This window comes from Emys orbicularis, chromosome 2 (assembly GCF_028017835.1).
Source record: "Emys orbicularis isolate rEmyOrb1 chromosome 2, rEmyOrb1.hap1, whole genome shotgun sequence".
NCBI classification, from domain to species: Eukaryota; Metazoa; Chordata; order Testudines; family Emydidae; genus Emys; species Emys orbicularis.
Genome location: NC_088684.1, coordinates 161,571,204 through 161,587,578, shown reverse-complemented (window position 1 = coordinate 161,587,578; position 16,375 = coordinate 161,571,204).

The window sequence follows — 16,375 nt, the reverse complement described above, 5'->3', positions numbered from 1 at the left end:
TAACCTCTGCCTTCTCTCAGTGGGTTCATTGTGCAGCTGATTGCCTTTGACAGGCCATCTAGCAGGCTGGATGGTGCTGATGACAATCTTTCTGGGGGTGTTCGAAACACAGCACAGGTTTCATATACAAATATACCACACATATTTAAAACTCACAATTCAAAGATGATACATACATATAAACATGATTATCATATTTAGCCAATGGTAACTTTTCCACTGACATCTTACATGGTATAGCTTAAATAAGATTCATTGCAAATTTATAATACTGGTATAAGTAATATTATAAATGGTCACTCATATTCCATACAGCGTCACACTGGATCCTTAAGGTCAGGGCTCACTTGAGGATTGGCAGGGCCCCAAGCTACTGCAGGCCTCAATAAATGAGAGGCCTGACTGTGGAGCTCCCAAAAGTCTCTCTTTCCAGTTTTGCTGGGGAGAGGGAGGTTGGTAGCAGTTTTCTTCCATGGGGACAACGAGTGCCCCTGCAGACCCATTGCTAGGAAGGAGTTTAGGAGGGAATTTCTCCCACTCTGTGGGGTGGGGCAGACTGATACCGGTGGCAGTGATTTTCCTCCCAAAGCAGCAGATGGGGACAACCTACATTTGTTTTGTGGAGCATCTGCTGTAGGTCTTGGGCCTGAAATGGGCACTTGCTTTGCCTAAGTCCAGCTCTAGTTGAATTTGATTTCTGATTGCAGACCCTCACTCCTTGGCCCACTGCAGGATGACAGTGCAGTGCAGGGAGTGGGAAGCTGAAGCCCCAGGATGACAGTAAATACTTTACTTTGCTCTGAAGAGCATCCTGTCCAGTTCTCTCTGGGCAGACGGCTGGGAACTGTGTAATGCTCCCTGCAGCATAGAGGATATCAAGTGATCAGTTGTGGAGGGCTCATGAGGACTCTGACAAGGCCAAAGGATTCTGGAACTGGGAGCTAGGGAAGATCGACATCCATGCTTGCTGGCTCTTGCCCTCTGTGATAAAGGCTCAGATGACTAACAGGAAAAGTCAATTTAACATGGAAAAAAGAGTGACAGATGCAGCTGGCAGAATGATTCTTGTACATCTGCTTTGGTTAATAGACTAGAACCTCTACTCCTTGCACAGCGAATCTGAGTCCCAGCTCGGATTTCAGACCTCTGAGTGGAGATTTCCTGGCTCTAGCTAAGCTTGCCAGGGGATCTTTGTCTCAGCCTGTAACATATGTACTGTGGGGAAACACTTTACTTGGCAGATGAAAATGTAGCATGTCTGTGTAGCCATCCTGTGGAGTGCAGGGGGCGACACATACACATTTTCAGAACGGTAAAGAGTAGCGCTGAGTAGACATTTTCTGATGGAAGAAGGAAAGGATAGGCTTTAAGAGTGCACGTGTGTGTGTGTTGTATTTGGGTGAGTGGGCAGGCCGGCCCACGGAGTTGAAGGGAATTCGTTTTATTGAGCCATTCTCTCAAACAGAGCTCTTCTGCCCAGATCAGCTTCTGTGAAAGATCGAGAGGGCGGGGGGAGATATCTGTGAAGGCCTCATTGAGAAATCTAATGGTAGTTTTATTTAAAGGTATTTGTTTTATTTGTTCCATGTAGCAACTTAATGTCCACTATCTTGGAGGAGATTGTCTGCTTGCCGTGGCTCCCCCCACCCCGGTTGGCTCAGGGCCTTTTCCATGGGAGGTTTTTCTCACCCTTTTATGAGACTAATGTCTTTGCAGTTTGTGCAGTGTAGAGTAAAATGAGGACAAGCCCCCACTAACATGTGCTGCTGCAGCAACTGCTTAGTTGCAACTCATTGTCCTGCAATGAAGTCAATTGGATCTGTGCTTGGAACACAGCATTTTTATAGCACTTGTAAGTATGCTGGAAAATCAGGGCCTACGTATTTCAAATTGGGCATCCAAAATTAGTGAATGCTTGTGACGATTTTGAACGTAATCTCTTTGTGGCTCAAGCTCTAGGTTCAGGAGGGACATGTGCTCCAGGGGCTATAAACCCGCCTGCTCCCGTTTCCTCAGCCTGGCTCTTCCCCTCTGTTCTTATCCAACCTCCTACTGCTTCCAGCTTAGCCCTGTGTCCAGGGCCACTCCTAGGGGCAGACTCCTAATTGGCCACTGCCTTTTGGGAGGGGAGTCAGGGCGGGGTCAGCAAAAAGGCTAGGGGTGCTCCTGCCTGCGTCCCTCCCTTTCTGCTCCTCAGTTCTCTGCATCTGCATTAGTCAGGCTGCCTCTCCCTCCTCCCAGCCCGCTGCTGCTGATCCCTGCTGGGGAAGGGAGGAGAGGAAAGGTGACGGTCCAAAGGGGATCCTTGGCGTGTGGGCTTAAACTTCAGAGAAGAGGGAGGCAGAATGAAAAGGAGACTAGGAGAGAGATTGCAGGGAGTTGCTGGCAGGGCAGGGCACGTGGGCAGAAGAGGGGAGAGGTGCAGGTACAGTGTGGGGCTGCGCTGCTCGGAACAGCTGCTCTCCCCTGGGGGCCCCAGCCGGCCCTAGCGCATTTGCTGCTTGTTCACTGAGCCAGACAAAGAACCGCCCCCCTACTCCCAGCCCTGCCTGTTCCTCCTCCATCCTTCCGCTTCCTGAAGTCCCATGCCCAGCTCTACCCCTGAGCTCGGCTCCTCCCTCTCTTCCCAGCCTCTGGGTATTCCCTCCCTGCTGTGTTCCCTGCCTGTTTCGGCTCCCCCTGCTCACTCCCATGCAAACTTTTACTCCTGGCCCCATGAGGCCCTGCCCCAGCTGGAGCCCTCAGCCGCTGGCTGAGGAGGAGTGGGCAAAGGGGAGGAGGCAGGGGGTCGGGGAGAAGCCTGCCGGCTCAGTGCCGGGGAGGGGCTGGAGAGGAGTCCGTGCTGCAGCCAGCGAGGGTGGTGCCCCAAATTTTCGGGTGCCCTACGCAGTCGCATATTCTGCATATGCCTAAGGACGGCCTGCTCATTCCTCCTCCTTTCTGTCGGTGCGGGAGCACAGAAGAGACAGTCCTCTGCTTTCCGGCACCTCTAAACCCCCAGCAGTATGAGGACACAATCTATCAGGAAGCAGGGTCTTCAGCAGAGCCTTCTCCAGGCAACCTAACCAGCACAGCTGGACTGCGGTAGGCTGCCTGATTGGCTACACCACCTGATTCCTGGGAGGAGTCAGTAGGCCAGCTGGGAAGCCCAGCAGCAGCAGCTCAGTGGCTACTCAAAGCATTTGCCCTCTGCTGCAGTCTCGCCTGCTCTTGCCTTGCTTCACTCCAGGTAACCCAAGCCTGAGTTTTGGCTCCAATTCCTAGTTTCTGACTTTGGCTCTGATCCTTGGCTTAGGCACCTGGCTGCTGACCACATGGCCTGCTCCAGTCACTGGGAATAACTGCTCACGTCCTGGTTACTGACCCAGTTGCAGGGAATATCCTACTCAGTCCGTGTGGCCCCAGGTTGGAGCATGCTCAGGTGCACTGTAGGGATGGAGCATGCTTGATTTGGTTGGTATGTATGAGCTATGTGGAGACTGGGTATGCTCAGTGGAAATGCAATCTTAAGAGTATAATATAGCCACCCTCTCACAAACCTCTACCGAGCATGTAAGAACTATGATTTTCAGAGGCTTATATTTGGGCCAAATTCAGGCTTATTTTTGTGCAGACAGCAAAAATGCCCATTCCTGACAGGAGGGTGATCCCCTGCCAAATTTCATGTCCCTGCTCCAAGGTATGGAGGTACTAGAGATTCTCAATGAAATAGTGGTAAGAATTTTTTTTTAAAACATATGGGGACACAATGTGTTTCCTAACCTCACTCTCAGAAGTAGCTGAATTGTTTTAACTGAAACATAAGAAATAAAAATAAAAAATCAGCCCCAGCCAGACACCCGGCACATAAAATTTCAGCCTGAACAGCTGAAGTTTGTAAATTGATAAGCAACTGAAAACAGGGTCTTATAATGGAAAGTGTTGGGAAACCTTAACTGTAGGTGGTGCTGACAGCTCTGCCTATATAGTAGATTTTGGAGAGGATGCAAAATTCAGCTTTAAACAGAAACCCTGTTGCATCCTTGAACTGTGGAGCAATTATTGCTGTCTCATAATGAACGAAACAGCTGTTCAGGGAAGGAAAGACTAAAAATACAGAGTACTGAGCAATCTGTGAAGAATATATAATATAACTAATTTTTTTAAAAAGTTTGTCTTTCACACAGTCAGTCTAAAAGCTTGTCTCCATGCAAATCTGCATCGGTTTAACATAAAGTGGGATTTAAAATTTGATTTAGTTAGACTGATGCAAAAGGCTGTATAGACACTAACTTCAGTTTAAATCAGGGTTATTTTGGTTTGGCTTACGTTGATTAGGAACAGGTTTAAGTTAATGTAACATAAAAGACAGACTGCACACAGGGGTTTGCATTGCTGTAACTAAACAGGTGCAAGTTTGTGTATAGGTAAGTCCTCCTCTTTCTCCAGTTCCCCCTTCTCCTCGTCAGTCCTCATGGAATTTGAAAAAAAAAAATGGTCTGGGCAGGTGTAACTGAGAACAGGCTTTGGCCACAGAAACTATTGCTGGGGATGATCCATGAGCCAGTAAATACACAGCTTGACTCTCAGATCCCAGGCTGACTCTGCAGGGCTGGCAGATAGAAAAGACATCATTTCACCTGCAAATTGAACACATTTCTGTTGGACTCTGCAGAGTCTCACACTGTCACTTTTACAAGGTCGCTTCTCACATCACAATACAAGCGTGTTAGTCTAGCAGGGTTCGCTCTATGAATACTTTGGTGCGAGTGTTAGATAAACTGACAGTACACACTCTACACCCCCCTTTGCTTTGCCTGCATGTTGTTACCAGCACCTCCCCCTTGCTTACTGCTGGAGCCTGGATGGCTCTAGTCAATGGTAGGAGGGAGAATGAGCATAGCAACAGCCACTAGAAACTGCTGCAAGGGGCTGCAACAAGATATGGGAACTAAACAAGCCAGCCCCCAGAGGGCCTTGGAACCACTCCAGGGACTGCAGCGGGGCTAGCACTAGAACAGTGGTTTCCAAACTTTAACAACCTGTGAACCCCTTTCACTACAATGTCAAGTCTCGCGAACCCCCTCCTCAAAATGAATATTTCCAGGGATATTCTCCTTTACCTGAGTATAAATTATAAAAGCAGTGATCTTGGAAATAAAAAAAATGTTTTTATGATATGCTTATTACACACTATTTATTAATTATTATTTATCATTACAATATTTTTATTACGTTATGAAAATGGCAACATTCTTCCAAGATCTCACTTTCGTAGCTTGTATCACTTTGAATAAGCCTGTTATAAGACAAGGCTCCTATGTTTCATCAAGGAGTATCAGATGTGAAACAGTGTGAAGGTATTTAAGAAACCAATTCAAATCGTTCCTCCTACACAAGCATTCAGGTCTTGAGCAGTCCAGGCAAACAACGCACATTACAACAAAGCTTAAACTTGTTCTTCATAATAATTTTAAAAACAATACTAGCTGCCTATTTGATTTTAAAAACAGCAAAAAATATTCACCTCCCTTTCCATTTCTTATAAGGAGGTTTGAAGTTTAAATCTCCTCAGTGTGATAGATATGCTTGCTTTGATCTGCTTAGCTCTTGGAAGTCCAGGAGCTCCAGGCTGCTGGCCCTGTGCTGCCTGGGGTTCCTAGGGACAGCTCTGTCTGCCATTAGGGAATTTTTTCCCGAGAAAGTGGCTATTTGTAGCTTTCAACAAAGAATTTCTTTTTCAGACAGCAATTTCTACCACTCGCTCTCAGACTTTCTTAGTTCTTGCCTTTTCCGCCTCAGGTCATCCACGAGCCACAGTGATCTGTGTGGGCAGAGGGTACAACGGAGTGCATTGGTGCCAGTGCCAATAGCAAAAAGAACGAGGAGTACTTGTGGCACCTTAGAGACTAACAAATTTATTTGAGCACAAGCTTTCATGGGCTAAAACCCACTTCATCGGATGCATGCAGTGGAAAATACAGTAGGAAGATATATATATATATATATATATATATATACACACACACACACACACACACACACAGAGAACATGAAAAAAATGGGTGTTGCCATACCAACTATAACGAGTGTAATCAGTTAAGGTGGGTTATTGTCAGCAGGAGAAAAAAAAAACTTTTGTAGTGATAATCAGGATGGCCCATTTCCAACAATTGACAAGAAGCAGGTCATTGCACAAAGTAGAACTATTCCCCCTACTGTTACTCACACCTTTGGTGCCAATAGCAGTACTGACAGTATTCCTTGCTCAGGAACTGCCTGGCCACACTCACTGTGCACTTTACCACTTGCTGCAGATTACTGATCACTGGCTGCTGTATCTTACTGCTTATAGTTTCTGGCTCTACTGCACCTTACAGTTACTACTCAAGGCTTGTCTACACCCTACACTGCACTGGACTACTAAATAGATTTAGAAATGGCTTATATTGATCTAGCTTAAGTCGATCCCTTACCAATTCTCCAGCCTGTATTCCTTATCTCCATTTGAGCATGATGGCTATTGGGGAGTTAAGACAATACCAGTTTCTCAGGTATTTGTAACCATAAAGAGATTGATTTTTATTGCTGCTGCTGTATATTAGATACGATACAGGGGCCTATACTACTATGGTACAGGCTTGAAAATGGTAGTAAGAGATATCGGTGGATGTATATTGATGGCAGATGAAAACAGTCAAAGTAGGCAGAGCTGGAAATTTATTATAAATAGTCAAGAGTCAATCTAATCTAATCTAAAGTTTTAAATGGAGCACTGTTTGAATAAACACTGACTTTTTTTCATGTCCTCTTGCCTCCTTAGTAACTCTGATATCATCTTTGATCTTTTGTCTGCTCCCTCCTTTCTTCTTCGTCTTTTGTTGGGCTGTTTCTGGTAGGGCAATACCTGCTGGCTGTTCAGAATTGAGACTCCCTGGCTGCCTTTTTTCTCATGAATTGTTCATGGTAGCACAGGGTCTGGCAGAGTGCTGCTGCCAACTGCTTTCAGTGCATTATCACCTGTTTAATACCTGTTTTGTTTTGTGATAATAGCTTTGAAAATGTCAGTGATTTGCTAAAGTTTGTGAAAAATGAATACATAGGCAGAGGGATGCTAAAAATAGGGCATGTTGTGTGAGATGGAAACTGACTAAAAATAGTGTATTGGAGACTTAGTAACCTTGTCTATTAACAGCTTTTTCTGGCTTGTGATTTAGCATTTCTTTCCTATTCATTTCATCCAATGTCCCAAGTACTTTCTTCAAGTTTTAATCCATTCATATAATTATTTTGAGGTTGCTCCTTGGTTTGAAGAATGGATCAAAGTGGGTAGTTTTCTTTAGAAACTGCACAAGCAGTTTTCTGCCTGTGGCCTACAGGAGTTTAGTCTGAAGTCTGTAACACTTTGGTGTAATTCTGGTTGTAGGCTTGGTGTGGGGGCGGCTGGCTGATGTTTAGTTAGGGTGACCAGATGTGCCATTTTTAAAGGGGCAATCCCGTATTTAAGCCCTCCTGCAGGTGTCCCAACTTTTTCTTAAAAACCAGCAAATTGTCCCATATTTTCTGTGTCTCTCCCCCCCCACACACACATCAGTACTGGCAGGTCCTGCTGCTGGCCAGCCACCCACCCGTCAGTGGTGAGTGGGGGGCAGGTCCAGTGGTTGATGATGGGGGAGGGGGTTGCAAGGCTGCTGGCAGGGCAAAGCTGCAATGTGCGCGTCCAGTTGCTCCCCCTGCTGGTCTGTCAGAGCAGTCCCCACTGCATGGCGGCTCTCAGCCAGCAGGGCCCTGCCCCCATTCCTGTTTCCAGCCAACACTGGCTGCGCGCTGCAAGCTGCGGTGGCTGGTGAGTGCGGGCAGGTGCCAGGTGGTGGCCAGTTACATGTCGCTTCTGCTGCCCACCCATCGGCCCTTTACGTGCTCCCCCTCTTGCTGTGCTCTCCCTGCTTTGCCCCTTCACCCCTCCCAGTCCTGCTGCTCCTCCATATCCCCCCCGGCAGGGCGCATCCGACTCCCAGCGCTGTACGGAGAACCAGCCCCTGGTCAGAGTGCTCAGCTCATCAACAGCCTGTCCGGCAGGCTCCTTCCTTCCCCCACTGCCTCTGGCTGGGCCGGTGCCCAGGAAAGCCAAAGACCCTCCGGCCCGGGGCGCTGGTCAGGAAGAGCCGAGCCCTGTATGTGCCAAAGCCCCGCACAGCACTGGCACAGGGAAGCCTCCCTGCCCCTCAGCTAAACTCTGGAGTGGTGGGGGAAGCAATTTCCAGCCTGTTCATGCCACGACTCTGCAGGCTTCACAGCAGCCCCCCAGACAGTGGCTTAGCACCTTCTTCACCCCCTCCCCCCCGGGTCCTGCCCCTAGGGAGCGCAGGGCTGCTCCATCCTCTAGGCACCCTCCTCTGCTGCGCCACCTCTCTGGCTGGGTTCGCTGAAGCCCCTGCAGTCATGTTCCCTGGGCCCTGGTGCACAATGCATCCTTAGGGCTTAACCCTTTCTTGCCCACGCTGTAGCTGGGGGGCAAGAGGCAGCTGGATTATGTCGTTGGCCAGCAGCAGCCTGGAGGTGTTAGCTGCCTTTCAACATTGTGTGGGCAGGAAGGGACAAACTGCTTCCAGCCACAGGGAAGGGTGGTGGGGAAGAAATGAGCTCTGCAAAGACACAGGCCAGGTCATCCCTTCCCCCCACCCCCTGTGGCTGGAAGCAGCTCCTGTCTCTTCCCTCCCGCACACTTCCGAAAGGCTGGTGCTGGCCACATTCTGGTGTGAATACTGGCAGAAATCGGGGGGGGGGGGGGGGAGGGCATGTGACCCTGCGTGCCCCCCCCCCCACGTGTTGCCTAGGGAAGACGTGGCGGCAGGTACCAGGAGAGGCGCATTTATCCCGGGGGCCCAGCCAGGCATGGAGGGTAGAGAGCGCCAGGCAGGGAGGGTCAGATCAGTCGGTCACTCCCCCCATGTGAGAGAGATGTACAGGAGTGTGTGTGTGTCACCTCTCCCCATGTGAACCCTAAAGCCTTAAAGATAAGAAGGTAAATAAAAAGACTCCAACTACGCAGCATTTTTTTTAACAGGGGCTCAGTCAATTCGATGTTAATTTGAACGTTTGTACTGAATAGTTCTGCTTGATTGCCGTTGAACTCACTTGAATATGAGTAATTTTACCAGTGTCCTATATTCAGCATAGGGAAATATGGTCACCCTGTGTTTAGTGGCTGTAACATACAGGAGGTAAGACTGATGATTTGGTGGTCCTGGGCCTTAAATTCTCTGACTCTTTCCAATAAAAGAGAGGAGAGAAGCTCAGCAATTTATTTGCTTACTGTGTCTTTACAGCAACTTTTCTTGGGGAAGATGTGCAACTCAATACTTTTCAAGTGAGGCACCACAGCAATGGTATTAGTACAGAACTCAGGCTCTGTTTTGACTGAAGACTTAACTTGAATTATCTACACTCAAGTTAAAATTCCTCTCGAGTGAGAGAGGCTACCCTGAAATAACACTCAACTTGCACTGAATTATTGTGTTAGCAGCAGATGAGTTGTGTTAATTTGAGCTATAGCCTATACCCTATGACTGCCCAGCCACACTTTAAGATTGCCTCAACCCCTATTTCAAGCCAAGGTTAAGCAACCAGTTAGGAGGGGCAAAGGGAAATGGGGGGCAGGCATAAGAGACACTAAAATCCAAAGAAAAGCCTGGCCTTGGCCAGAACACAACCTAACTTCTTACACCTCCCATGGGATACAAAAGAGGTGAGATGAAGACCCCAACTCATGACCCTCCCAAACGGAACATGACCATAAGTTGTAAGGGGTGTGACTAGGGACGTGCACGGAAGGTATATTTGGGCCTGCAAAGGAGGAGGAGGTGGGAATAGGGACACAGGCAAGGCTCTGTGGCGTTGGAGCTGGGAACGGAACACTGGGAAACAGACTCTGCTGGTGTGTAGAGCTATTGATATGCTTGCTAAACATCACATTGTCTACACTTTGGACTTCTGGTCTTCTGCTTTCTGTCTGAGTGACAAGAACCAGAGGAGGGGGTGAAGGGAAAGCACTCTAACAGTAATCATATGCTCATCTCCATTACCCTCATATCTCCTCCCCCACTTCCTTTTGGTGCCTTGTCTTAAACTGGGTAGTAAACTCTTTGGCGTATACAATGTATGTTTGTTTGCACAGACGCCTGGCACAATCGGATCCCGTTGTGCAGAGGCCTGTGCTCTAAATTGTCCAAGGTAACAATCAGCCAACTCAGCCTGTTAAATAAAATGGCGTATAAAAGTCAGCAAAAGTTAATGGGAGAGAAAAAAAAAGTCTGCTGATACCACCCAAGGGCTGTGTTACTATTGTGACTGGTAAAGGATAAGGGAATTGGAAAATTATGAACCAAAATTGGCGTGTTGGATTTTAGGCCTAACTGATGGACAAAATAATGAGGAGATGGGCTATTTTGCCCATAACTCCCTTTGGGAGTTCTTAAAAAAGAGACTTTGGGGGGATCAAAATGGTGAAGATGGATGAACTGGATTTACCATCATGGCTACCACCCTCACCATCTCCTGGGACCCCGGGATCCACCATGTTACCACTGGACCTTCACTGTCTTGGTCCCGAGAGATGTCTTGAGTGGGACCCAGATGACATTGCTATCTCAAGTGACTCCAGCTAAATCCTGTGAACCTTGGGTTCCTGCTGTCATCCACCTCCTCCATGTATCATTTTCCTTCCCCACCTTAGTTCTTCTTTCCTCTCTCTTTTTTGCCTATTTAACGAGTCTGGCTTAGCTGGCCAAGCTTTTCTGTTTCACAACACTGCTGTGAGCCCATGAACAGAGCAACAAGTTTGCCATAGCAATGCTATCAAATGGCCCGGCACCGCTACAAGTTTGCCAGGTCCCAGAGAGCACGTTTACACAGCAAAGAAAGACCGGTGGCAGCGAGTCTTAGAGCTCAAGTCAACTGACTTGGGTTCGCAGGGCTCACGCTGCAGAGCTAAAATAGCAGTTTAGATGTTTGGGCTGGGGCTGGAGGTTTCGAAGCCCAGGCTCCAGTCTGAGTCTGAACATCTGAATTCAAACTGGAACAGGTATAGAGAAGGGCTACTAGGATGATCCGAGGAATGGAAAACCTGTCTTATGAAAGGAGACTCAAAGAGCTTGGCTTGTTTAGCCTAACCAAAAGAAGGCTGAGGGGAGATATGATTGCTCTTTATAAATATATCAGAGGGATAAATATCAGGGAGGGAGAGGAATTATTTAAGCTCAATACCAATGTGGACACAAGAACAAATGGATATAAACTGGACATTAGGAAATTTAGACTTGAAAATAGATGAAGGTTTCTAACCATCAGCAGAGTGAAGTTCTGGAACAGCCTTCCAAGGGGAGCAGTGGGGGCAAAAGACATATCTGGCTTCAAGACTAAGCTTGATAAGTTTATGAAGGGGATGATATGATGGGATAGCCTAAATTTTGGCAATTAATTGATCGTTGATTATTAGCGGTAAATATGCTCAATGGCCTGTGATGGGATGTTAGATGGGGTGGGATCTGAGTTACTACAGAGAATTCTTTCCTGGGTGCTGGCTGGTGAGTCTTGCCCACATGCTAAGGGTTTAGCTGATCGCTATATTTGGGGTCAGGAAGGAATTTTCCTCCAGGGCAGATTGGCAGAGGCCCTGGAGGTTTTTCGCCTTCCTCTGCAGCATGGGGCACAGGTCACTTGCTGGAGGATTCTCTGCACCTTGAGGTCTTTAAACCATGATTTGAGGACTTCAATAACTCAAACATAGGTTAGGGGTTTGTTACAGGAGCGGTTGGGTGAGATTCTGTGGCCTGCATTGTGCAGGAGGTCAGACTAGATGATCATAATGGTCCCTTCTGACCTTAAAGTCTATGAGTCTATCTACACTGCTATTTTTAGCTTGCAGCATGAGCCCGAGTCAGTTAACCCAGGCTCTGAGACTTGCTGCTGTGTTGTGGGTTTTTTTGGTGTGGGCATGTACCCACAGTGACCGATATGACTGTGTGCTCTGCCTGTGGGTATGCAGTGTAAACCCAGGGTTAGCGGAACTCAAGTCCACAGACCACAATTTGAGCATTCACTATGTCTAAGATGGGAGCCCAGGGAGCTTTCTCTGTCAGCCGAGGGGCTGAGAGCTGATACTGGGCACAAGGCACAAAAATATGGGATGGCTGTATAGACTCCGAGCCAAAAAACTGGGCTAGAATTCGAGCTAGTGTCTTCTCCCTCCTGAGGTGCCCTGTGAAGGGTATGGTGTGGGCCAACCACATAGCCTCCTTCTGATAAGGTTGGGGCACCAGAAGCTGATTTTGGATTTCCTCAGTCTGACAGTCCTTCTCAAGGTGATATATGCGGTCACCCTGAATTTCAAAGTATGGGAACAAGTTCCGCTTAACGAGGTTTGATGATCTTCCCATTTACCACCGCCACTTGGGGGTGTGCTCAGCTCAGCATATCATCCACCCATTGTTCTTCAGCAAAGTTGGAGAACTGGGTAAGGATCTCTGGTTCAGGTAACAGAGGGGCCTCCCCGTTGGGTTGGTCACCCTGCCCTGTTGGATTGACCCTATCTGGTTGGATGTGCTCTTCCCACAACTGGTGAGCTCCTCCACACCTGCAAGGTTCCCTGATTTAGACAGAACTGAGACTGGAGGTAGGGCAGCTGCAGTGTTCGGCAAGGGTCCTGAAAATTCCTTTAATAACTCCCCCAATAGTCCCAGTCTCAGCCGATGATAATGGGATAGGTGAGGATTGGGGCCAGGTCAACCATCAGGAACTTTGTAAGCTCGCCCACAGTTAGTGTCACTTGAACATGGGGATCAGATGTCATGTTCCTGTGCATACATTGTAATAGGATGGTGCCTCTGGTAGACCCAGGGTTTGGGACCACAGAGCTCAGCACTAGGGTCTGAGCACAGCCTGAGTCCATGAGCCCCACAACTTCTATCCCATTCACCCTTACAGGGGTGTCAACTTGGCAAGGTTTCCTTGTTGCGCTCGGGGTCCAGATCTTCCCAAAGCTGCCCCTGTGTGGAGTACAATCTCGGGACCAGTGCTCAGGATGGCCACATGCAAAACACAAGTCTTGGTCTTCACTGTGGTGACTTAGCCCTCCTCTGGGTGTTCGGGATGGCCTCTCCGTGTGGAATCCCTGTACTTTGGGAGCTGGTGATATTCCTTTCCTAAACTCTGGTGGGTTGGGGGTCTCTTGGACTGGCTGTGGGTTGACAGTTCTGGACTTTTGGTCCAGGATATCCATGGGCATCGAAATGGACATAGTTAGCTCCCTGGAAAAGAGTGCTTCAGGCTACCGTTTCTTCTAGTGGTGGACTATGCAACTCAGTACCCTGAGGCTATACCGCTATGCTCTATGAATGCCAAAGCAGTTGGTGCCAAGCTTATGAACATCTTTCCCTGGGCTGAGGTACCATGGCAGATCATAATGGATCAGGGAACAAACTTTATGTCCCAGACAATGAAGCAATTGTGTCACTTGAAAATCAAGACCCTCAGAACATCCTTCCATCATCCCCAAATAGACAGTTTGGTGAAACAGTTCATCAGAACCCTAAAAACTATGCTCAGGAGTTTGTCGTTACAGATGTCCAACACTGGGACCAGTTGCTCCCTCCTCTCCTGTTTGCCTTACAAGAGGTACCACAGTACTCCACCAGCTTCTCACCATTCAAACTGTTGTAGGGGAGGGAACCATGAGGAATTTTGGACCTCATTCGAGAAATGTGGGAAGAAAAACCGCCTTGAGCCATTAATGTGATACAGTATGTTCTTACCCTGCAAGAGAAGCTTTAAGCTTTAGGCTTGTTTGCCAGAGAGAGCCTCTTACACACCCAGAACACCCAAGAAGCAGCCTATAATGGAAAGGCCTGCATCTGGGTGTTTCAACTTGATGACTGGGTTCTCTTACTATTGCTCATTGCAGAATCAAAGCTGCTAGTCCACTGGCTTGGGCTATATGAGGTGATACGATAGGTGGGGCTGATGAATTAGGAAATCCGATAGTCAGACAAGTGAAAACTCCAACAAATCTACCATGTGAATCTTTTAAAACCACTGAAAGCCAAAGAAAGCCTACCTATATTCCCCTACTCACTGGAACCAGAATTAGGCCTTCAGGCCACCAGGATGTTGGATCCAGGGATGATCAAAATCAGAAGCAACCTCACCCCTAACAGAGGACCCAAGTCCAGCAGTTGATCACTACCTTCTCAGCTGTATTCTCTACCCAACCTGGGTGAATCCATTTAATGCTCCATCATATTCAGACCAAACCTGGACTTAGAGTCAGAGAAACCCACAACCTCTTCCCCAGAAATTGAAGGAAACCATGAAGCAAGAGCTCCAATCAGTGCTTGGGCTGTGAGTAATCAAAGAGTCATTTAGTGACTGGAGGAGCCCAGTAGTGCTGGTCCCTAAGCCTGATGGGACCACCCGTTTTTGCACAGATTTCAGGAAAGTCAACGGTGTAACAAAATTTGATGTGTACCCTATGCTTTGTGTTGACGAATTACTTGATGGGGCAGGTGAAGTGGAGTACACTACCACCCTGGATCTGACCAAAGGATATTGGTAGATCCCTTTCATACTTGAATCCTGGAAAAAATGGCCTTTTCCCACCCCCTTTTGTCTCTTCCTGTTCCAGAGAATGCCCTTCAGGTTACATAGGGACCCAGCCACACCCCAACGACTGATGGACCCCATAACCACCATTACGCCACTGCATACCTAGATGACATTGTAATCTACAGTCAAAACTGGCAAGACTACCTAAAACATGTAACTACGATATTACAGTTCCTTAAGGGAGACAGCCTGATAGCAAATCCCACTAAATGTCACCTGAGCAAGACCAAAACAACCTATCCTGGGTACGCTTTGGGAAAAGGTACAGTGCGACACTTTATGAATAAGGTCCAGGTCCTCCAGATATGCCCCACACCCTCCTTGAGGAAACAGGTATGCCAGTTTTTAGACCTGACAGGATACTATGGCTGGTTTATTCCTGGGTTATCAACCACTGCAGACCCTCTCACTGGTCTCCTCAAAAATAATAGCCCAAAGATCCAGTGTACCAAGGCTTGTGAAGAGGCTTTTGGAATTCCTGCTACAGACCAAAGCCTCAGTTGCAGCGCTAGGGGGGCTGTCTTATCTCAGGTAGTGCCATCCTCGAGCACCCCATTTTCTACATTAGCCACAAGTTGCTCCCCAAGGAGAGGGCTTTCTTTGTAATGGAAAAGGAAGCATTGGACGAGAAGTGGGCTATGGACTCACTTCAGTATTTCTCCCTGGGCACTCACTTTGCCTTAGTCACGAACCATGACTCTCTACATGAAGGACACTAACCCACAGCCTTTCTCCTTCCGTATCCAACAGTGGGCTAGAAGAACCCACCTGAACGTGGATTTCTTTTCGTGAGATGTGGAAGAGCTGATGGGGAAGGAATGTCCCCCAAATGGTATCATAAGGGAGGGAGAGATGTGTGACGGAGCAGAGAAACCTCACACCACCAGAACAAGGGTTAAAGAGAGACTGAGGGCCCAGCTAGCCCTGCCCTGCTATACCTGCAGCCAATGCCAGGCCTGGAAGGGGAAGGAAAGGAGAGAACCTGACTCAGTTCAGGGCTGGCTAGAGAAGAGGCAGTTCTGCCTCTCTATATGAGGAGAGCTTCACTACCAACCTGACAGCTGGAACAGCCGCTGGGGTAGAAGCACCGTGTCCCTTACTGAGAGGGAGACTGTTGAACCTAGGAAGCACCCAGAAGTGAGTGAACTTTACTATTTGACTATAAGGACATTGCGGGGCTTGGCCCCCTCCAATCGTGCATCCACCCTGCCCAGAGGACCTGAGGCCATGGAAGCATGCCACAAAAGGTCCACAAGGGGGCACTACTCCAGGCACACCACTACAGACTGTTTGGACTCTAGAGGCCACCCCCCGAGATGAAGGGATATAGGTGGGAAATAGCCTACGGCAGTGGACTTAGACTGTCTGCCAGGAGGACCTTGCCAGTGTTGCTTCGTACAGGGCTCTGAGACCCAGTGGAGAGGGAGGTTCCAGGGTCCCCTTACCACATCCCCTTAAGGACCGAGTGTGATGAGATCCCCGGGATGCAGCAGGGACTGTGGGATCGCTGTGCCCACTTAACTTTCCAGCCTGGGCTGTCTCTCACAATGCTTTGCTAGTAACAAGCAGCAAACCCCTCCAGGTGCTGTTATCACTCAGGCCTTGGCAAGTAATTTGTAACTTGGCAAGTTACTGCACAGTAAAGCAGCTTTCTGCATTGTAACTCACGAGGTGTACACACTGCCAAGCCACTTAATGCGCAGAAACTCCTCAGTTGCAGTGTTGCAAAAACCCC